Raw genomic sequence first — 23,873 nt, forward strand, 5'->3', positions numbered from 1 at the left:
GTTCTGGTCGTGTGTTGTCTTCCCACAACGATAACATTTCGTTGCACCCGAAGTAATTTGATCCACACTGAGGACCGCTGCCTTCAGCTGCATTTCCGCAGTTCCTTTCGCTGCGGCTTCGTGTGATGCTGCAATAAGGACAGCCCTATCCAGTGTAAGGTCGTTCTCTTCGAGCAGTCGCTTTTGCGTTCCTTCCTTCGACAACCCGCACACGAACTTGTCTCGCAATGCCTCTGTCAGATTTCCTCCAAACTGGCAGTATTTCGCTAGCCTACGCAGTTCGACCAAGTATTCCGCGTTGCTTTCCTCTTTCCGTTGCGTTCTCGCATAAAATTTGAATCGTTCCGCCAACATCAGCGGTGTGGGGTTCAAGTGATCCTTCAGAACAGCAACAATATTATCGAAGGTTTGATCCGCCGGTTTAACTGGTGCTAGAAGATGCTTCAATAGCCCGTATGTCTTCGCCCCCATCGAGTTTAGCAAGGTTATAGCTTTATCATCATCCTCTATTTTATTGGCCTCACAATATATCTCAATGCGTTCTACATACGTGGCCCAATCTTCTACCTCGGAATCGAAATTGTTGATGTTACCACGCTTAGGCATCTTCACCTCCCTGATAAACAACAACGAAATATTTCTTTAACTCTTTTTTTTTCCAAGATGGCGGTTTCCCCGCGCTTATCTTCTTTCCCCGCCCCTTTCAAAATGGCGGTTCCCGCTTCTGTCTTTTTCTCCGCCTACTGGCGGTTTCCCGCGCTTATCATCTTTCCCCGCCCACTTTCAAGATGGCGGTTCCCGCTTTTCTTCCCCTGGCAGGAGGGGTAAGCTTTTCCCTCGGGCGACGGCCGCTGGCTTTCGGGGTTCGCAGCCTGCGCTTCGGCTTCAGCGCGTTCCCTTCTCTCGGCCGGGCAACCGGCTCTGGGTACAACCCGTTGACGGCGAACAGTTTCAGCCGCTGGGCTGGATCTCGCTCAGTCTTCCTCGGGATCTGTCTCTCCCGCTCGCGCGGCTCTCGCTCACTCTCTCTCGGGCTCTGTCTCTCCCGTTCACGCGGCTCTCGCTCGGGCTCTGTCTCTCCTGCTCGCGCGGCTCTCAATCGCGCCTCCCAGCCCTCTCGCAGTCCGGTGCTTCCCTCCCCGGCTGTGGCTGAGTTCTCCGCGATTTATTTATTTTATCTCTTCCCGCGCCTTACGATCCCGGTCGCAGCGCTTCGTGGCCTCGGTCACTGTCCGACCTTTTTCACCCAATCGCTCCTCCCAGCCTCTCGCAGTCCGGTGCTTCCTCCCCGGCTGCGGCTGCGTTCTCCGCGGTTTATTTATTTTTATCTCTTCCCGCGCCTTACGATCCGGTCGCAGCGCTTCGTGGCCTCAGTCACTGTCTGGCCTTTTCACCCCAATCGCGCCTCCCAGCTTCTCGCAGTCCGGTGCTTTCCTCCCCGGCTGTGGCTGAGTTCTCCGTGGCTTATTTATGTTTATATCTTCCCGCGCCTTATGATCCCGGTCGCAGCGCCTCGTGGTCGCGGTATTTGTCCGGCCTTTTTCGCCGTCGCGGTCTAGTCGTCTCACGACACTCCCCAGCCCGCTTGTACCGCGGCTTCTGCTCCACGCTGCCCCAGTCTCAGCGCCTCTGGGCCCGACTTCTGTCCGGCTCCTTTCCCCCTCGACCGTGGTCGAGTGCACCGCCCTTATCCTCCGTTTATTTGTTTCTATTTTCCCTTTACTCACAGTCACCGTGGCCGACTTGCTTCTCGTGTTGATCGGCTCACTCACCACCGTGGCAGAAGGGACAATCCGTGCCTGTTGCTGATGGAAGACTTCGTGTTTGAAATCTTCCTCCTTTCTTGGTCTGCAGACTCGAGTTTTCTCTCAGCAAAACGACGAGGGCGGGTGCCTCTTCTCGACGCTCGTTTACTTCTTCAGAAGTATTGTTGCTGCAGGGTAAGATCGAACTTGTCGCCACTGTAAAGTCTGTGGGTTGTATAGCGAAGTAATACACAGACTACAAGAGTAACTTAAACAGGACTTTACTATTCGAAGGTCAGGGCGAATCTGCCCAATAAATTCTGCCACAGCACTTATATACCGGTGTGGTCACCATCGGTATTACAGTATACAGCAGCCAGGATAAAGTAGTGCCACACCTAAAATAGTTCTCTTAAAGGTAGAACAGTTACATACACTACAAGCGGCGTCAATGTGGGAGAGAGGTGAGAGAGAGCAGAGCGCAGCCGGTGTTCAGGGGCCGAGCAGCGTCAACGGGGGAGAGAGGTGCGCAGGAAAACGTGAGGCGCTGCCATTGCCACGAGGACTGCAGAGAACAGCATTGGCAGCAGCGCAGGAGCAGCGCACGAAACCCACAGGGTGTCGCCATTTGCCAGGAGGACCGCTGAGAGCGGCGTTGGCAGCAGCGCGGGAGACGCCATTTTAAGCTGCTGCGGGGAAGAAAGGAAAGCGCGGGAGACGCCATTTTAAGCCGCAGTGGGGAAGAAAGGAAAGCGCGGGAGACACCATTTTAAGCCGCAGCGGGGAAGAAAGGAAAGAGCGGGAGACACCATTTTAAGCCAGTCTAACCACACCCAAAAATGCCGAAGAGTGGCAGTATCACAGCGTTCGACAATGAAGTCGAAGATTGGACGACATATGTCGAACGCATAGAAGTATACTGCAAGGCGAATGAAGTGCCAGATGACAAGAAAGTGCTGGTATTGTTGAATTCAACGGGTGCAAAAACGTATGGCTTACCACGAAACCTAGTAATCCCAGAGAAGCCAGTAGAAAAGGGTTTTGAAAACATAGTGTCAATCCTACAGGACCACTTAAACCCCACACCGCTGTTGATAGCAGAAAGATTTAAGTTTCACAAAAGGAACCAGCATAAAGATGAAAGTAATGCTGAGTATTTAACGGAACTGCGCAAGCTATCGAAACACTGCCAGTTTGGAACGGGACTAGCAGATACTTTAAGGGACAAGTTTGTGTGTGGGCTTCAAAGTGAAGGAACCCAGAAACGGCTTCTATTAGAAAAGGATCTTACGCTGGACAAGGCTTTCAGCATGGCAGTAGCACACGAACCAGCAAATCGGGGCACTGCAGAGATACAACGGAGACCGCAAGAATATGGCACAAATGAAATGTCATACGGAACAGTGAAGTGCTATCGCTGCGGCAGAACAACACACGACCATAATGATTGCTGGTTCAAGGACAAAGTGTGCAGACAGTGTGGAAAAGTAGGACACATAGCAAGAGTCTGCAGGTCGGGAAAGAAAACCAGCAGCAAGAAATCTCCACAGGAGAAGTACAAGAAGGTACATAAGGTGACGGAGAGTAGTTCAGACGAACAGAAGAGTGATACAGACTCTGGAAGCAAAGAGCTGGGTTGTCTGAAACTACATAATGTGATCAAAACGGAGGATCACCAAACTATCTGGGTCACGCTCAAGATAGCAGGAGTCCAAGTGAAAATGGAATTGGACACAGGATCAGCCCTAACAGTCATAAACCGAAGGGACTACAAGCGGCTATTCTCACATATACCCTTGAGAGATACAAAGATTGTCTTGAAGATGTACACGGGGCAAAAAGTCTACCCCAAAGGAAAAATAAGGGTGAACGTTATATATAACGGCAAGGAAACACCAAAAATTGACCTATATGTATTGCCAGATGGAGGACCACCACTACTAGGACGTGAATGGTTCCGGAAGATACAGCTAGATTGGCATTCCATACAAGCACTGACTGTAGATGCCAAAAAGGATGACGACGTCACACCTGGACGACTGTCAAAAATGCTAACTGACGCACAAGAAGTGTTCCAGCAGGGACTCGGAACACTAAAAGGCATAACAGTGACGATCAAAATAGAGGAAAATGCAAGCCCAAAGTGTTTTAAGGCCAGACCGGTACCTTATGCGATCTGCCCAGCCGTCGAAGCAGAGCTGGAAGGTTTGGAACGTTCAGGAGTACTGTCCAAAGTGGACTGGAGTGAGTGGGCGACACCCATCGTTCCTGTAATGAAGAGGTCGTTGAGTAATACACCTGGGGAACCAAAGAAGGTTCGCATCTGTGGGGACTTTAAGGTGACTGCACCCAGTCCTTCACACTGTACAATATCCGCTTCCGCGGATTGAAGATATTTTTACCTCGCTATCTGGAGGGAAACGCTTCACTAAGATTGATCTGGCCCAGGCGTACCTGCAAATGGAGGTAGAAGAAGCCTCAAAACAGTACCTCACGATCAACACTTATAAAGGTCTCTACCAATACAACCGGCTGGTGTTCGGGGTAGCATCAGCTTCGGCTATTTGGCAAGGGCAATGGAACAAGTCCTGCAAGGGATTCCAGGGACCCAGTGTTATTTGGACGACATCCTGGTCACGGGCAAAAATGACAGTGATCACCTCGCCAACCTGGAGCAGGTGCTCACTAGATTGAAGGAATATGGGCTCCGAGCTAATCGCCACAAATGCGACTTTTTCCAGGAGCAGATCTCGTATTGTGGCCACGTTATTGATAAAGAGGGGTTACATAAGTCCCCTGAAAAGATTGAGACAGTAGTCAAGGCTCCAGCACCGGAAAATGTGTCACAACTGAGGTCGTTCCTCGGGCTGGTGAACTACTACCATAAGTTCTTGCCAAATTTGTCTACCTTACTACACCCACTGAACACCCTATTGCAAACGGGGGTACCATGGAAGTGGAGTGACTAATGTAAACGAGCTTTCCAGAAGAGCAAAGCATTGATCACATCGAAAGAGGTGTTGGCTCATTTCAACCCAGCACTACCAATTCGGTTGGCGTGTGATGCATCACCCTATGGCATTGGAGCGGTGCTGTCGCACAAATTCCCGGACGGCTCGGAGAGGCCAGTAGCCTTTGCGTCTTGGTCACTAACCTCAGCCGAGCGTAACTACGCCCAGATTGACAGGGAGGCCCTCAGCCTAGTGTGGGGAGTGAAAAAGTTCAATCACTATCTGCACGGGCAGAAGTTCACCTTGCTGACTGACCACCAACCACTTGTCTCCATCTTTAATCCAAAGAAGGGCGTTCCGGTGATGACTGCGCAACGGCTACAAAGATGGTCCCTTTTTCTAGGGGCGCACCAATATGATATCGAGTATAAGGGCACGAAACAGCATGGAAATGCTGATGGGCTATCACGCCTGCCACTGCCTACTGTGGAGGAAGCACCAGCAGTGGATCCTGTCGAAATATTTCATTCGACTGTAATTGAATGCTTGCCAGTAACTAACGCTGGTATAGAGAAGGAGACCCGAAATGACCCGACACTGTCTCGGGTATATGATTTGATGGTGAAGGGATGGCCAGCACATGGCGACTCACTGTTGCCAGCATTCTCATCCAGTAGAGAACAGCTGTCAGTATGCCAGGGGAACTTGATGTGTGGATCCCGAGTGGTAATTCCACCCAAGTTAAGGGAGAGAGTGCTCAATGAGCTTCACGAAGGTCATCTGGGAGGGGTGAAAATGAAAAGCCTTGCTAGGGCTTATGTGTGGTGGCCGGAGATCGATCAGCAAATCGAGGACCTGACAAAGAGCTGCTCAGGATGCCAGAAGGTCCAAAATGCACCACCACATGCCCCTCTACACTCATGGGAGTGGCCCTCATCTCCATGGCAATGGGTGCATATTGATTTTGCTCGTCCATTCATGGACTCAATGTTTTTAATAGCCGTGGATGCGCACTCGAAATGGCCTGAGGAGATCAAAATGTCCTCCACCACCACGGAGAAAACTATTGCAGTCCTACGGACCACTTTTGCCAGGAACGGCTTGCCAGAGCAGATTTGCTCTGATAACGGTCCACAGTTTGTGTCCGAAGTGTTTTGAAGATTTATGAAAAGGAATGGGGTAAGGCATTACACATCCGCCCCATATCATCCAGCCATAAATGGATTGGCTGAGAGGTTCGTACAAACCTTTAAAAAAGCAGTAAAGGCCATGTGCCATGATGACATTCCACTGCAGCATAAGGTGGACAATTTCCTGTTAGCCTACAGAAATGCGACACATGCAGTCACCAACCAGGCCCTGGGCATGATGTTCTTTAACCGAAGGTTGAGATCTCGTCTGGATTTGCTCAGACCAAATGTACGAAGAGATGTTGAGAATAAGCAATTCCAACACATCAATGAGAAGCCGACAAGGAGCTTCAATGTAGGGCAACCAGTCTTGGCCCGCGACTACTGAACAGAGAAATGGCAACCAGGAACGATATGCACACGGCAGGGGCCACTAATGTACACAGTGGATTTTGGGGAGAACATTGTGAGACGCCATGCTGACCAGATCCTAGAGTCACAGGAACGAGTCAACCCCATGTCTCGGCCATACGTACCTGGTGAGGAACCCGACGTACAGGTCGCATCTACCTCAGAAACAATAGCATTGGAAGCTGATGAATCAACTGATGACAGGGTGTTAGAATTGCCTCCGCACCAAGAGCGAGACACTCGGGAAAGGCGTTATCCAGAAAGAATCAGGAAGCCTCCCCAAAGACTGAATTTATAAATAGACTATTTCCAGTTAATGTTGCATGTTAAAAGTGTTAATTGTAAGTAGTTTGATATTCAATTGTTAAATGAGTGTTATGGTACTGTTAATCTAAAAGGGGAGGAATTGTAATGTATGTACCTTTAAGGGGGAGAACTACTTTTTACAGCTCCTGTATCCTGTAGTACCGGCAGTGACCACACCTGTATATAAACCCTGAGTGGTGCTCTGTACAGTCAGTTGCAGTTTGAACGCTCATTCAGTAAACACCTGTTGATCATTCCCTGCAGTCTTTGTCTGATTATTGAAGGACACCACATTAAGATACCCGGATCTAACAATCACCCCATTCGGCCTGTTTGAATTTCTGCGGATGCCGTTTGGCTTGAAGAACGCTGCACAGGCTTTCCAGCGCTTGATGGGCTACGTGCTCCGGGACCTAAAATTCCTTTTCGTCTACCTTGACGACATCCTCATCGCCAGCCCTAGCAAAGAGGAGCACTTCTGCCATCTGCGCACCCTCTTCACACGCCTCAGTCAACATGGTTTGATTATCAACCTGGCCAAGTGCCAGTTCGGCCTGCAGCGGATTGATTTCTTGGGCCACCACATCACATCAGACGGCGCAATTCCCTTACAGACGAAGGTAGAGGCGGTTACATCTTTCCCGCGCCCACAGACCGTCAAGGCCCTACAAGAGTTCCTCGGGATGGTCAATTTTTAGCACCGGTTCGTCCCTAAGGCAGCTCTGCTTATGCAGCCCTTGTACGAGGCCCTCAGGGCCAAGTCTGGTAAGGATCCGATCAGCTGGATGGCCGAGATGGACCGGGCGTTCGTCGACACCAAAGGCGCCTTGGCCAACGCAACCATGCTGGCGCACCCGCTTCCAGGTGCCACCATTGCCCTTACCACCGACGCGTCGGACTACGCAATTGGTGCAGTACAGGAACAGTGGGAGAATAGGACGTGGCAACCGCTGGCGTTTTTCAACCGTCAACTACGGCGAAACGAAAGAAAGTACAGCACTTTCGACCGGGAGTTGCTGGCCCTTTTTCTAGCCATCCGCCATTTCCGGTTCTTACTAGAGGAACGTCCGTTCACGGCTTTTGTAGACCACAAGCCACTAACGTACGCTATGGCCAAGACCGCCGAACCGTGGTCAGCTCGGCAGCAACGTCACCTGACGTTCATTTCAGAATTCACCACGGACATTCAGCATTTGTCTGGCAAAGACAACCTGGTGGCGGATTGCCTCTTCCGCGCGACTGTTCACGCAGTCCAACTCTGAATTGACTATGCCCTCATGGCTGCAGATCAAGCCTCGGACCCGGAGGTCCAAGCATACAGGACCAGCCCCTCTAGCTTCCAAGCGGCCGACGTCAAATTCCATGCCGCAGGCACCACGCTACTTTGCGACGTCTCCATGGGAGCTCCCCGCCCTATCGTACCAATTGCCTGGCACTGTAAAGTGTTCGACGCCATACACGGTTTGTCACACCCTGGCATGAAGGCCTCGCAAAGGCTGATGTCGTCAAAATTCGTCTGGAGGGGTATGCACATGGATGTCCGCGACTGGGCCAACACCTGCGTGGTCTGCCAAAAGGCTAAGGTACAGCGTCATGTAAAAGCTCCATTGACCACTTTCGCTGTTCCGGAGCGTCGATTCGACCACGTGAATGTGGACCTCATGGGGCCGCTTCCACCTTCTCAAGGTTTTATACACATCCTCACAATGGTAGACCGCACCACTAGATGGCCAGAGGCAGTGCCTTTGGTTTCCACCACTGCGGCAGACGTAGCCAGAGCTTTCATCTCCTCTTGGGTTGCTCGTTTCGGCGTACCGGCGGACATCTCTTCCGATCGTGGACTGCAGTTTTCCTCTGAGCTCTGGAATGCTGTGGCTCAGGGACTTGGCACCAAACTACATCGCACCACCGCCTATCATCCACAGGCGAACGGCCTGTGCGAGCGATTCCACAGGTCGCTCAAAGCCGCTCTGCGGGCCAGTCTTCAAGGTGCGGGATGGGTGGACAGACTTCCCTGGGTCCTTTTGGGTCTTCGTACGGTGCCCAAAGAAGATTTGCAATCGTCCTCGGCGGAACTCGTATATGGCCAGCCACTACGAGTACCAGGAGATTTCCTCCCGTCCCCAACAGAGCCATGGTCCACATCCCAGCAACTCGTCAGCCACCAGGAAGCGGCCAGATGTTTCGCTCCAGTGCCTACGTCGCATCACGGCTTACAGAGCGCCCACGTCTCAACTGAGCTGAAAAGTGCCGAGTACGTGTTTATCCGCCATGACGCTCACCGGGATCCGCTCAAGCCTCCTTACACTGGTCCCTTCCGCGTCATAGAGCCGGGAGACAAAACCTTTTCGGTCGATATCGGAGGTAAACCGGACCACATTTCGGTTGACCGGTTGAAGCTGGCACACTTAGACCTGGACCGCCCAGTCGAAATCGCTCAACCGCCAAAATGTGGCTGACCACCTGCAGTCGCCGTGCCAGATCCACCACAACCGCCCGCCAGCTCAACCACCGTCCATCAGCTTCCACTTCAGGGTTACAGAAGTCGCTCAGACAGGCTTGTCAGGCCTCCTCGCCGTCTCACTTTTGCTGTTAAAGACAATTCTGGGGGGGCGCATGTGGCGGAGCCACTAAAGGACTAAAGGACGTTTGTATATAATTCCCACTAACAACATGTTAGCTACAGCCTGAGTCTGTATCTTTATTTATACTGTTTACTTGTCCAGAGCGGGATTACTTTAAATGTGATGACATCACGCCGTTCATCACGTGATTCCCCACTGGCGGGAAGAGCGTGATGATGTCATGACGTCAACCACGGGACTGCCCTAGTCAGTCCTCCTGGAGCCTCCGAACTGAACAGACCTACACTCGATGTTCTCCTGCAGTTACTTGTTTAAACCTGTTAGTTTCCATTGAACTTCATTTTGTTTGATCGCCTGAGTGGATCTCAGTCTTTGGATAGGAACTAGACATTCCTACAGTCTAATAATAAGCTAAAGACAATAATTAACAAACTCAAAATTATCTCTCTGCTTTGGACTTGCCAGGCTGGATTTTGATTGAGGAGGCGTGTAGGAGGCGGGACTACAACTTTCAGGGTTGTAGTCCCGCCTCCATCGAGTTGTGGCCAACCCACGCGATTTTCACTTGATTGACCTTGTTGAGCCCGCCCAGTGGGCTCAGCAGGCCAATTAAGGGCCACCCGGCAACAGGTGACGTCACAGATTGACATTTCATCTGTCAAGAGCTTTTGACAGATGAAATATCAGCGTTTGACAGCTGTTTGAAGCTGTCAAACACGGACAATCTGTACTCTAAGTTAATTCCTTCCTCTCAGGCTGATTTAGAGATCTCTCTGGAACAGAAAGCTGAATGCTGCAACTTTTGACAGCTGGCGGCCATTCTGCTTTCTGTGCCGGTGAGATGAGGGACTCCCGAGACCTGAAGGAAGGAAGGCTGTAAAGTTAAGTAAAGGTAAGTAAAACTTATTTAAACACTTTACACACACCAAACACACTTACCTCTGCACTCATGCACCCATCACTCACCTGAACACCGGACATCTCGAACCCTCCAAGCCCTTCAGCCCGACGGTCCGCCTCGCTAACTTGGCGTGGTTTGGAGCCATCGGGAATCCCACACTTCAAGAATGAAAATAGGGATTAGGCTAAAAACAGGCAGTTAATTGGCACTATTCCCCTTCCCACCTCGGGGAGGCGGCTCCCAGTGCGGGTCGGGTACCCGCCTCCTTTGAAACTGGCATGGAGGCGGGTTGGGGGCGGGTTGGGGGCGGGATGGGTTCGTGCCCCCCCGATTTTGCGATTTTAACCCCCCACACGCCTCCAATCCCGCCTCAATGGCCCAATGAAAATCGAGCCCGAAGCATCCGGAGAGATATCTCAGGGGGAAATAGCACCTTCCTGGTACAGCTCTACTGACCAGGAAGGTCCCAGGTTCAATCCTTGGGCTGTGCTGAGTTAGTGGGCCTCAGCGCAGCATTAAACTGAGACATTAAACTGAGGCCCCGTCTGCCCTCTCACGTGGATGTAAAAGATTCCATGTATTAGGCACTATTTTGAAGAAGAGCAGGGGCGTTTTTCCCAGTGCCTTGGCCAATATTTATCTCTCAATCAACATCACTAAACAGATTATCTGGTCATTATCTGGTCATTATCACATTGCTGCTTGTGGGAGCTTGCTGTGCACAGATTGGCTGCCGCGTTTCCCACATTACAACAGTGACTACACTTCAAAAGTACTTCATTGACTGTAAAGCACTTTGGGACATCCTGAAGGTGTGAAAGACACTATATAAATAAAACGAGTTTCTTTTTCTTTGTTTCATTGCTGTTCGGAGATTCTTGCTGGATATACATGATTATGGATGTCAGCTGAATGTGGAATTGGGTTCAGTTGGAATGCTTCCAAACAACCACCTCTGCCTCCATGCCGGAATAACCTGCCAATGCTTCTTCTCCCATCAACATTCTACAACCCTCGAGGGCAATTAGGGATGGGCACCAACTGCCGGCGTTGCCAGCAATGCCCACACCCCGGGGAATGATTAAAGAAAGATTGTAGAAAAAAGGAGCAGGGGGGAGGTGGAAAGGATGGCCCAGGAAAAGTCTCACTGGAGGCTTGGCTCCTGTCCTGGCTCTGCTGAGGAGGCCTGGGCTGCTGCCTATATAAAGTCAAATGCTTTCGGCACGGAAGCAATTGCTTAATGCTATTGGACAGCCTGCCAGGGAGCTGCTGGAGGAGTCTGCTACCAACTTGTGTATGGTTCTGGTGTGTGGCATTGACAGTCTCACGTCAACGATGGAGCGTGTGGTCACCTCAATGGATGCTGTACCTGAACCCTCCTGGTAGGGGCTTTGTGACACCAATAGCAGCATCTCTCAGGGAGGCTCATACTGGGTGTCATAAATCGCAACTTCTACAAGAAGTACTACTGAACGGTCAGCTGAGGGCACCGCCCGAGGAGTATAAAAAAATCAAATCAACTTTTATTGTCATTGTTAGTGCACAAGTGCAGTACAACGAAATGTAGGCTTGCGGCTCCCGAGAGTGTACATTTAGATTAAGACATTTAAACATTCAACATACATTTGGCTTGTAATACATTAACATAAACATAACCATAATAAAGTGCATTGGCAGATGTGCAGGCTATAGAGTTTATTTGTGGAGTTCAGTAGGATGACAGCCCTGGGAAAGAAGATGTTCCTAAGTCTGGTCGTACGGGTGCGAATGCACCTGTAGCGTCTCCCAGATGGCAGGAGGGCGAACAGACTGTGGCTGGGGTGGGTAGGGTCTTTGATGATGGACCGTGACCTCCGTAAACAGCGTTTCTGGTATATGTGCTCTATGGTCGGTAGCCGGGTGCCGGTAATGCGTTGGGCAGTTTTGACTACCCGCTGCAGGGCTTTCTGGTCATAGTAGCTACAGCTGCCATACCATACTGTGATACAGTTTGTCAGGATGCTCTCTATTGTGCAGCGGTAAAAGTTAGAGAGGATCAGGGGTGACAGGTTACATCCCTTCAGCCTCCTTAGGAAATATAGGCGCTGCTGGGCCTTCTTCACCAGAGAGGAGGTATTGAGGGACCAGGAGAGGTCTTCCATGATGTGGACTCCGAGTAACTTAAAGCTGTCCACCCTTTCCACCGCAGCCCCATTAATCGGGCGTGGGCCCACCTTGGCCAGAGACAGTCTGGAAACAGGAAGCTAGTGACTACTAACTAGACCTCCATGTTTTGTTACAAGTCGATTAAAGCCTTGCTTTATGTACAACCAAGTGCTTTATTTAAAAACAAGTCTTTATTACGTCACTGGGTGAAGTAATAAAACTCACTTCGCACTTGGTTTGAGTATAAAGCAAGGCTTTAATCAACTTGTTTCAGAACATGGAGGTCTAGTTGTATTTCACTAGCTCCTTGTCTTACAAAATGTCCCTGACAAGCTGGGGCTGATGCCCGAGTATTTATACTCCTTGGATGGCGCCACCAGCTGGCCATCCAGCATTATTTCATAAGTAGTTTCTTGATGATGAGATTTATAACATTGGGGCTATCCAGGCTCTGAGCTCAACCATCTTCTCCACCTTGGGCAGGCTGAGCGCCCGAATAGATAGGGGCTTCAGTGGGGTCATGTACGCCCTCTCTTGCAGTTCAGTGGGACTGCGGAGCTGCATCCTGATAACAGGGGTGTATTGATTTCTTTGTGGGTTCAATGATGAGACATTTATGAAAGAGAATGAGTTTTAATCTAAAGTCTGTTCAACTCTTTATACAGCATTCAGGAGACACCATTATGCTAGTGATGCATCTAGAACGAAACTGAAACTAAACTAACTGCCTTGCTTCTCTCGGTCACATGCCCTCTGCTGGTCAGGCACAGGCAATCAATACATGCAAACATGCTATTAAGGCATCATAATCGAACAGGCAAATACCATCTCTATTTGCTGATATCATTACATCTCCTTTTCTTAAAACAAAAGTATTTTACTTTTAACTAACAACATGTTTTCTTTGTAGTAATCTGCATTTTAACTGTAACACTTAATGAACTTACATTATCATTATCATGATCAAGGTTTTTTAACCTTGCTTTGTGTGTTCACATGAAATATGTCAATACACTAGAACTTGAAGAAAGAATAAGATAATATTACTTCCTTCTATAACAATAGTCCTTAAATTTGCTCAATGAGTCTCTCAGGAGGCTTCACGTGTCTTGAGGATTTTCTGATTGATTGTCCTTGAATCTGAGTTGTTGCCTCAGATGATGTGTTCTCAGCTGTGTGATCAGGTTGTTCAACAGTATCAGTCTCTTGACCTGCTGTGGCTGGTCCCATGAGAAGATCTCGATGATTTCTTCTCAGAACAGCACCCTCATCTGTCTGAATGGTGTATGATCTTGGTTGAACTTCACTCAGGACAGTTCCCTTCTGCGTCCATGTGTTTGTTTGTCTTTGAACCTTACTTGGTCACCAGTGTGGAGTTCAGGTAGGTTTTGTGTTCCTCTGTCATAGTAGTACTTTTGCTTTTCTTTCTGTTGTTCTTTGAACTTCCTCACTTTCTCCCCCTCTTTTGTTTTCAGGAGGTTCTCCGGGATGGGTAGGTTTGACCTTAGCCGACGTCCCATCAGGAGTTGGGCTGGTGACTTACCACACTCGAGCGGCGTTGTGCGGTATACAAGCATGCTCTGGTAGAAGTCAGTTCCACTGTCTTTTGCCTTGTACATCAGTCTTTTCACTGTGCTTGCGGGCTCTCCTGGGTCAACAGCTCTGGACAACGTGTCTGCTGTATACATCAGCTTACCCGGTGTGTACGCAACATTCAGTTCATCATAGACTGTCTCTCCTTCGCTTTCCTCAACGAGGAGTCTCTTTACCAGGTTCAGTCTCTCACAGGCTTTTAAACCTAGTATGGCTTGCACATCCTTTGGCACCACGATTAATGCTAACGTGTGCTCTCTGTCCTTGTGTGTCACTTTGACAATGCATCTTCCTTTCACTGGTATTTCAGTACCTGAGTATCCTGTCACTTTCACTTTGATTCCATGTATCTTTGGTCTGGGTCTAATTTTCTTAAAATCAGTCTCTGATATCACATTAACTTGTGCTCCAGTATCCAATTTAAATGGAATGTGTATGTCATTCACTTTTAGTGTCAACATCCAGTCTCTTTCTTCTTGTTTGTTTTCAGACACAACATCTACATAGAACTCCTCTATGTCGCTTTCATCTACTGCATGGACCTTGCTTTGTTGCACTTGGTTCTTACAGCAACGGGCATAATGGTTGTTTTTGTTGCAACTATTGCATGTTTTACCATATGCTGGACACTTTCTTGGTGGATGCTGTGTACCGCATCGACTACATGACTTTCGATTGTCCCTTTCATTTTCGTTCGCTGGCCACGCCTCTTTTTTCACATTGGCGCTCGTTTTGTTAAACGGTTTGTATCCGTTCTTACTCACTGCATCCACGTTGCAGCTACTGTCACTGAACAGCTCCTTTGCCTGCAACTTCACAGTCTCTGTAGCCCTACACAGTGCTATGGCTTTTCCCAGGTCTAGATCTTGCTCTCTTAGCAGTCTTTCCCTTAGACCATTATCTGGAATACCACACACCAGTCTGTCTTTTATCAGCGAGTCTGTCAGTCCCCCAAATTCACACGATTTGCTTCTGTTTCTCAGTTCAGTCACATACTGATCAATAGTCTCACCCGTTTTCTGTACACATGTGAAAAATCTGTGCCTCTCAAACGTCATGTTACGTTTAGGTATGCAGTAGGCCTCAAACTGTTCCATTATTTTATCTAGCTTCATTTTGTATCCATTAGCAACGAATGTGAAGTTATTATACACCTCCAGCGCTTCATCGCCCACGACATGTAAGAACAGTGACGATTTCCTTTTATTACTTTTCTCGTCAGCTCCGATTGCTGATAAATACAACCCCACACGTTGTTTGAATCTCCTCCAATTTTCAGCCACATTACCTGTCAAGTGAAGCGTCGCCGGTGGGAGTAAACCTTCCATTTTTCACTTCGTTAGCTGTTCTCCAATGGTAAGCAACGATGTTCTCTTTTGGCTTGCTAATTTGTGGAGAGCTGATTTAACTTCAAATTTTTTCTCTTCATCTCTTTCAGCCACTTCTGACACCATGTATTGATTTCTTTGTGGGTTCAATGATGAGACATTTATGAAAGAAAATGAGTTTTAATCTAAAGTCTGTTCAACTCTTTATACAGCATTCAGGAGACACCATTATGCTAGTGATGCATCTAGAACGAAACTGAAACTAAACTAACTGCCTTGCTTCTCTCGGTCACATGCCCTCTGCTGGTCAGGCACAAGCAATCAATACATGCAAACATGCTATTAAGGCATCATAATCGAACAGGCAAATACCATCTCTATTTGCTGATATCATTACACTGGGCAGTCATGCTCTCCTGGCCGGCCACCCACCTTCCACCCTCTGTAATCCTGAGCTCGTCCAAAACTCTGCTGCCCGTATCCTAATTCACACCAAGTCCTGTTCACCCACCACCCCTGTTAAGTATGTGTATTGTATTGAACAATTAACACAAAGACTTAAACGTATAACTCAAACAGGTCTTTACTGGTTGGAGGTAGGGACTATACTGAATACAATATCACTACACAGTGCTTATATACCGGTGTGTTCACCCCCGGTATTACGTCTACAGCAGCCTGAGAAAGTAGTACATCTCTTAAGGTGGAACAGGCTTAAGCTCTCTTAAGGTGGAACAGGTTACATACACAACACTCCTCCCTTCTTAGCTTTATAGTCATCCCCCCCATTTAACATAACGTAATAACATATATACACATATAACTTCATGTTTAACGTAACATATCACAGATTCAGTCTCTGCGGAAAACAGTTCACAGATTCAATCTCTACGAACAGTTGCAACATACTCTTAGTGGGAACAGTTTACAGGTTCAGTCTCTGTGGGAACAGTTCGTAAATTCAGTCTCTGATCTTAATTCGTTCCAGACAGCATCTTTTCGTAGTGTTCGGCCGGAGGTAGTAGAAGTAACAATATTTTAAACAATTATTATTTTCGGCCTCTTCTTTTTCTTTTCTGCCTTTTTACAATTCTTGTCGTTCCCATCTTCTCGGCGGACAGCTGTAATGCTACCAACTCTCTATGTTCTTTAGACCTTAAGTGCTTCCTCCGGATTTCAGCACTTTGGGAGTTTCCATCACAATTTGGGCATACCACATCCTCGTAGTATTCAATATCACTCAACAGGTCGAGAGGCCCTTCTACTTCTTCCTTACCCAACTGGACGCTATCCGACTGCTGTTCCTTCTCTATCTCTCTTACTTCCCGTAGTAGAGCCACCTTCTTCCGATGTTCCGTAGACTTTTGGTGCTCCTCCATGATTTCTGCACTTTGGGGGTCGAAGTTACAAGCTGGGCAGGACAGGACATCGTAATATTCGGAGTCGTCCGACAGGTCATGGTAATATTCGGTGTCGTCCTGAGCTAGGCCAGCGAGAGGGTTGTCTATTTCCTCCATACCCAGCTGGACGTTAGCCAGCTCTTGTTCCAAATCCAGACATCTTTCCTGAAGAGACTTCTTCATGTGTACCTCTGCATCCAGCTTTTTCTGGGCTTTCAGCAAGTCGTTTACTAGTGACCTCATTTGTGATTTTAATACTTCAACTTCCTTTGGAGATTGATTGCTCGGACTATGCAATCCCTCTACCGGAGCAGCTGTTTCAGCGGTCTGTTGTTCTACATTGACGTGAGTCAGCGTACTTTTGGCATCCAATGGCTGCTCTGTTGCAGTCGTTTCAGTCTGTGTCGTCACATCAGCCATCTCAATGACTTTTGAGAGCTCCGAACCCTTTTCCTTTGAAGATCGCAGCTCGTGTTCAAGTTTTTCCCATTTCAGAGTCTTGTCCCTCAGCATATGAAGGAGTTGGCTGACCGTTAACTCTTCTGACACCAGATTATGGCACGCACCTTCAGAACCTGAATCAGCTTTGATTCGTTCGGCCTCCTCGCGCAGATGGTTGGTGTGCTCCTGCTCCATTTTCTCCATCAGTTGCTTCTGTTGCCTTTCCAGATTCTCCCACTCTGTAACAAAGAACTTTTTTATTTCATTCATCTCTTGCTCAAAACGGCGAATCATTTGTTCTAATTGTTGTTGTAGTTTGAAATGGAGTTGAGTTCGAGCCCAGTGTCCCTCAAAAATGTGCATATCAGTAGACTTGACAGACTCAGAATTCTCTGTTAAACTATGTTGTTGTTGCTCAGTGGAATTCTGTGCTGAAACTTTGTCTTTTGCACATGGGTTGGTCTTACCATCATCAGTTCTAGAGTCTGGGCTGATTATCTGCACCGAGTTCTCACTCTTTATGGCTTTTAGCGAATGCCAGTCCATATTTATGTTTCTAAACCACTCCCGGCCTAGCAGTGGTGGACCTCCCTCCGGTAGCACATATAAGTCCATTATTTGACTTCCTTCGCCCTTGTTGGCCACTGCAACCTTTATTGTCCCGATGGGGTACACTCTCTGCCCCGTGTAGGTTGTCAATATAATCTCCGTATCCTGTAGGGGAATATGTTGGAATAACCTTCTGTAATCTTTCTTATTCATGACCGACAATGCCGATCCAGTGTCCAATTCCATTTTTACTTGGACTCCTTCTATCTGAAGAGTAACCCAAATTGTCTGGAGGTCTGCACCCTTACCAACGTTGAGTACCCTTAAGCTAGCCAGTTCAATACTGTTTGCGTCTGAATCGGACTCCTGTTCGGCCACCTTGTGTACCTTTGCGTATTTCCCTTGCGGTGACTTCTTGTTGCTGGTCTTCTTCGCTGACCTGCATACTCTAGCTATATGTCCAAGCCTACCACAAGTTCTACATTCTTGGTTTTTAAACCAACACTGGTTCTGATCATGCGTTGTCTTTCCACAACGATAACATTTAACAGAACTCACACCCAATTTGTGTGCACTGAGCTCCGGTGACCATAGCTGCATTACTGCCGTGCCTCTCGCTGCGGCTTTGTGTGCTGCTGCCATAGTGACCGCCTTCTCAAGCGTCAGCTCATTCTCCTCGAGCAGTCGCTTTTGTGTATCCTGTTTAAATAAACCACACACAAATTTGTCTCGTAGTGCATCTGTCAGTCCCGTTCCAAACTGACAATATTTCGCTAATTTACGCAATTCCAGCAAATATTCAGCATTGCTTTCATGCTGTAGCTGCCTTCTGTCATAAAATTTAAATCGTTCCGCTAGCATCAGCGGCGTGGGGTTTAGATGATCTTTCAGGACAGTAACAATTTCATCGAACGTCTTATCCGCCGGTTCATCTGGTGATAACAGGTGTTTCAATTGCCCGTATGTCTTCGCACCCATTAAATTTAATAATGTTAGTGCTTTATCAGCCTCACGAATTTTATTGGCCGTACAATAATTTTTAACTCGTTCAACATATATGGCCCAATCTTCGATGTCACTATCAAAGTTGCTAATATTCCCGTGTTTAGGCATTGTAGTACTTTATCAGATTTGCAATTTCTCAGATTTTTTTTTTCTGCTATCCAAGATGGCGGCTTCCCGCTCTTGCCGTCGTCCTCCGCCCACAAAATGGTGGTTTTCCCGCGCTTGGCGGTCTTCACCCGTCCCCCGACGCCGTCTCCCTTCAGCCCCGAGTGCGGCCCTTATCTCCGCCGCGATCGATGGCCCGCGCTTTTCACCGCGGCTCTCGCACCTTCAGTGTCTGCCGACGCTGCGCCTTTCAGCCCGATTGCGGCCCTTATCAGGGATTTCGATCGATGGCCCGGCTGCGCCTCGCACTTGAAAGCGGCCCGGCCCTTATCAGTGCTTGCGATCGATGGCCCGGCTGCGCCCCTCACTTCAAAGCGGCCCGGCCCTTATCTGCCGATCGCTATCGCCCTGTACCTCTCTCTTCCCCAGTCCTGTCTTCTACTCCGGTTCACAAGCTGATGGAGGCTTCAGGGTCCTAATGCCTGTCGCTTCCAGTGGGGTGGTGAGTGGTGAGGTTTGAAACCTCTCTTCAACCGCCGTGGAATAACTGCCGCAGGGTAAGAACCTGACTCGTCGCCAGTGTTAAGTATGTGTATTGTATTGAACAATTAACACAAAGACTTAAACGTATAACTCAAACAGGTCTTTACTGGTTGGAGGTAGGGACTATACTGAATACAAGATTACTGCACAGTGCTTATATACCGGTGTGTTCACCCCCGGTATTACGTCTACAGCAGCCTGAGAAAGTAGTACATCTCTTAAGGTGGAACAGGCTTAAGCTCTCTTAAGGTGGAACAGGTTACATACACAACAACCCCTGTGCTCGCTGACCCTTTATTGGCTTCCGGTCCGGCAACGCCTCGATATTTAAAATTCGCATCCTTGTTTTCAAATCCCTCCATGGCCTCGGCCCTCCCTATCTCTGTAACCTCCTGCAGCCCCACAGCCCTCCGAGATCTCTCCAATTTGGGACTCTTGTGCATCCCCGATTTTAATCGCTCCAGCAGCAGTCGCCGTGCCTTCAGCTGCCGCGGCCCTAGGCTCTGGAATTCCCTCCCTAAACTTCTCCACTTCTCTACCTCTCTCTCCTCCTTTAAGACGGCCTTTAAAAGCTACTCCTTTGACCCAGCTTTTGGTCACCTGTCCTAATATTTCATTATGTGTCTTGGTGTCAAATTTGTTTTGTTAACGCTCCTGTGAAGCGCCTTAGGACGTTGGGATTGGTGGTGTGAAATAGCTGGGTTCTGGTAAATGGGGCTTAATAATAATCCTGTCAATATGATCACAGCTCATGCAAAATGCTGCTTGACTGAGCAGAAGTAGAAAACAAAATAAGCAAGGGATGTATTTTGTGTGAGGAGTTATGATTCTTTAAGTTACACAGTCCAGGTGATGTCTGGGCTCCTGCCTTACTGCCAGTCCGTGGTGGGGAGTGATCAGAAAGCAATGTGCCGTGCTCGGGGAGATGGCGGTGTTATATCCAGCCAGCTGCTGATCCATGGGGATGTGTCTCAGCGCACTGACAACAGCCCCTCAAAGTCCAGGGTTCAAACCAATCTGTCAGGGTAATGAAAGCAGAGGAAACAAATCACAGATAGTCCCAGAGTGATAGAGCAGAGACCAACCGCAATCCAGGTCACAAACAGCCAGCTGGCACTAGGAACACAGGAACATAAGGACATAGGAACACAGGAACATTCAATTAGTTCATGGCTGATCTGTATCTTAATTCCATCTACCTGCCTTGGTTCCATATCCCTTAATACCCTTACCCAACAAGAATCTATCAATCGCAGCTTTGAAATTTTCAATTGACTCCAAGCCTCAACAGCTTTTTGGGGGTGAGAGTTCCAGATTTCCGCTACCCTTTGTGTGAAGAAGTGCTTCCTGACATCACCCCTGAACGGCCTGGCTCTAATTTTAAGGTTATGCCCCCTTGTTCTGGACTCCCCCCAACCAGAGGAAATAGTTTCTCTCTCTACCCTATCAACTCCTTCAATCAACTTCAACACCTCAATTAGATCAACCCTTAATCTTCTGTACTAACCCTCCCTCTCCCAGTGAACAAGAATTGGATTATTTTTCTTTTAATAATATTACAATAACTTGCATTTATATAACACCTTTAACTTAGTAAAACGTCTCCAGGCGCTGTGGCTTATGAGGTCCATGTGCTAACCATGGAGAGAAGCAGAGTCAGAAAATAACATTTTGGGACTCAGCATATGAGTAATTTGTGGCATGACATGTGGTAAGTGTAGCGTGCTTGGGAGGAGCAGGCGACTTTGGACCTATGGTTCCCAAATCTCTCCCCCACTGGGGCTTTTCCTCATGCCTGGGTCTGTTGTAGACTAATTGTTGCATCATGCGACTGCCAGGATGGTAGAAGGCGAACTAGATGGACCGTGGTCTAATTTTTGTCCAGCAATCCTTATGTTCCTATGATGCCAGGTGCCGGCCTTAATGTGCCACAAAGACATTCCTTAAAAGGGTCAAACCACATTTGTAAGTGTCTGTAAGCCTTCTCCTACACCTTCATGCTCTGCTCTTCATATCCCATCCAATGCCATTGTATGTTGGCTCCTGCTATATTGTAACCAATTACAAATCAATACTCAGCACAATGGTTAAGTCAAGCTCAGGGTGCTTATTTCCTCTACAATGTAGCATGAGAACATTGGCAGCTTGAGTTGGCACAATGTTGGCACAGCTGTAGCTCCTATGATCGGAAAGCCCTGCAGTGGGTAGTCAAAACTGCCCAACGCATTACCGGCACCCGGCTACCGACCATAGAGCACATATACCAGAAACGCTGTTTACGGAGGTCACTGACCATCATCAAAGACCCTACCCACCCCAGCCACAGTCTGTTCGCCCTCCTGCCATCTGGGAGACGCTACAGATGCATTCGCACCCGAACGGCCAGATTTAGGAACAGCTTCTTTCCCAGGGCTGTCATCCTACTGAACTCCACAAATAAACTCTAAAGCCTGCACATCTGCCAATGCACTTTATTATGGTTATGTTTATGTATTACAAGCCAAATGAATGTCGAATGTTAAATGTCTTAATCTAAATGTACACTCTCGGGAGCTGCAAGCCTACATTTCGTTGTACTGCACTTGTGCACTAACAATGACAATAAAAGTTGATTATTATTATTTTTATTATTATTAATGCTACCCCTTATACACTTGTATTTTGATTCAGATAAAAATAAGATAGTCACCCATAAATCCAATAGGGAATTCAGGAGAAACTCCTTTATCCGGAGAGTGGTGAGAATGTGGAACTCGCTACCACAGGGAGTGGTGAGGTGAATAACGTAGATATATTTCAGGGGAAGCTAGATAAGCACATGAGGGAGGAAGGAATAGAAGGTTATGCTGATGGGATTAAAGAAAGACTTGCCTTTCTACAGCGCCTTTCATGACCACTGGACGTCTCAAAGCGCTTTACAGCCAATGAAGTACTTTTGAAGTGTAGTCACTGTTGTAATGTAGAAAACGCGGCAGCCAATTTGTGCACAGCAAGCTCCCACAAACAGCAATGTGATAATGACCACATATCCTGTTTTTGTTATGTTGATTGAGGGATAAATATTGGCCAGGATTAGATGAAGAAGGGGTGGGAGGAGGCTCGTGTGGAGCACAAACACCGGCATAGACCAGTTGGGCTGAACGACCGGTTTCTGTGCTGTAAATTCTATCTGGACGTGTGACACCGAATTCAACGCTCCTGCCAAGTGATTCTCTGGTTGAAGGGGTATGTGTGTCGGTTGGCTACAGCCCGCTAGGCTTCTGGTGGAACAGGAGCCTCTTGGGCCTCGCATTGTGAGGACCCTGCGGGTGAGTCAGCCTTGCATTTATATAGCAACTTTAATGTAGTAAAACGATCTCGAGGTGCCAAACATGCAAGCGCCAAGGGGTAGCATGGTGCCAACTCAAGCTGCCAGTGTTCTCATGCCACATTACAGAGGAAATAAACACCCTGCGCTTGACTTAAACGCTGTGCTGACAACTTATTTCTCATTGGTTACTGACGTAATAAAACTCACTACGCACTTGGTTTGAGTATAAAGCAAGGCTTTAATCAACTTGTTTCAGAACATGGAAGTCTAGTTGTACTTCACTAGTTCCTTGTCTTACAAAATGTCCCTGGAAAGCTGGGACCACGCCCGAGTATTTATACTCCTTGGACGGCGCCACCAGCTGGCCGTCCAGTGTTATTTCATAGGTAGTTTCTCGATGATGAGATTTATGACAGTTACCATCTAGCCGGAGATTGTAGTATCTGACTGATATCGCCTGGTTTATTTTGCTGGCTCCCTCCCATGCCTGGAGCCACAGGTGGCTCTGGGGAGAAGGCAATCGGTTCCTTAAATTGCGTGTCTTCTCTTGCCGAGCCCTTGTGGAACAGGCAGCAGCAGCCCATCTGTCAAATATTCTTTTCACTCTAAAAGTGGTTTGGCGAGTAATCAGTTAGCTATGCCTTACGATGCTGTCTCGGGCTGATTTAGAAGATTCATTGCTGCTCCTTTCTCATTGGCCCACAGACCATTAAAAAAAACAACAGCAAAAATCACTTGAACCAGCAGGCGAGAATTCTCCCCCAAGACTTTCCCAACTCCCGATTAACACACCGACAGTAGTTTCCGGGCCTCTACCTATTGCACATTATCAGCCCCTGTTAAGATTCATCCAGCGTCGACACGCTGTGAGTTCCCTGCTAATTCTTCAGAGGCTAATTGGGATTATTGACAAAAGTGTCTGAAAATGGGGCCAGCGATAGAAGCAGGATCTGTCAGCTTCTGATAACAGACTGCTGGCTGACTGGTTCAGGGCTCTCGACAGATGCAGAGCGAGGGTGGGGTGGGGAGGAGGGGAGGGAGATGATGGATGGGATCGATACAAGGCTGCAGAGTTACATCACTCACCCTACACATAGAGCGCTGGGAGTGCTGCAAAATACTCTTCCCAGACACCGTGTCAACACGACGGCATTAGCAACGCTTCAGAGGCGAGGAGGAGGTGACCTCGCTGTGCTGTGTCGACTCGGAGTTTGTTAACCGCTCCATCGATTCTTTCTCTTCCCTGAGCTTCAACTTGTTATAAGTTCCAAGACAGAAACTGCTGAAAACAGTTTATAATGTCTTGTTATAACGTCGCGGTGTCCTGTTTAGAATGGTTAGGGCTTTGGTGCTGGGATTGACACATCCATTGCACAGAGTTAACAGCCAAACCATCAGGCTGTCACTCTCCACTTCATGGCCTGA

Source organism: Somniosus microcephalus, chromosome 31 (assembly GCF_052327205.1).
Source record: "Somniosus microcephalus isolate GS21.2 chromosome 31, FLI_Smic_1.0, whole genome shotgun sequence".
NCBI lineage: Eukaryota > Metazoa > Chordata > Chondrichthyes > Squaliformes > Somniosidae > Somniosus > Somniosus microcephalus.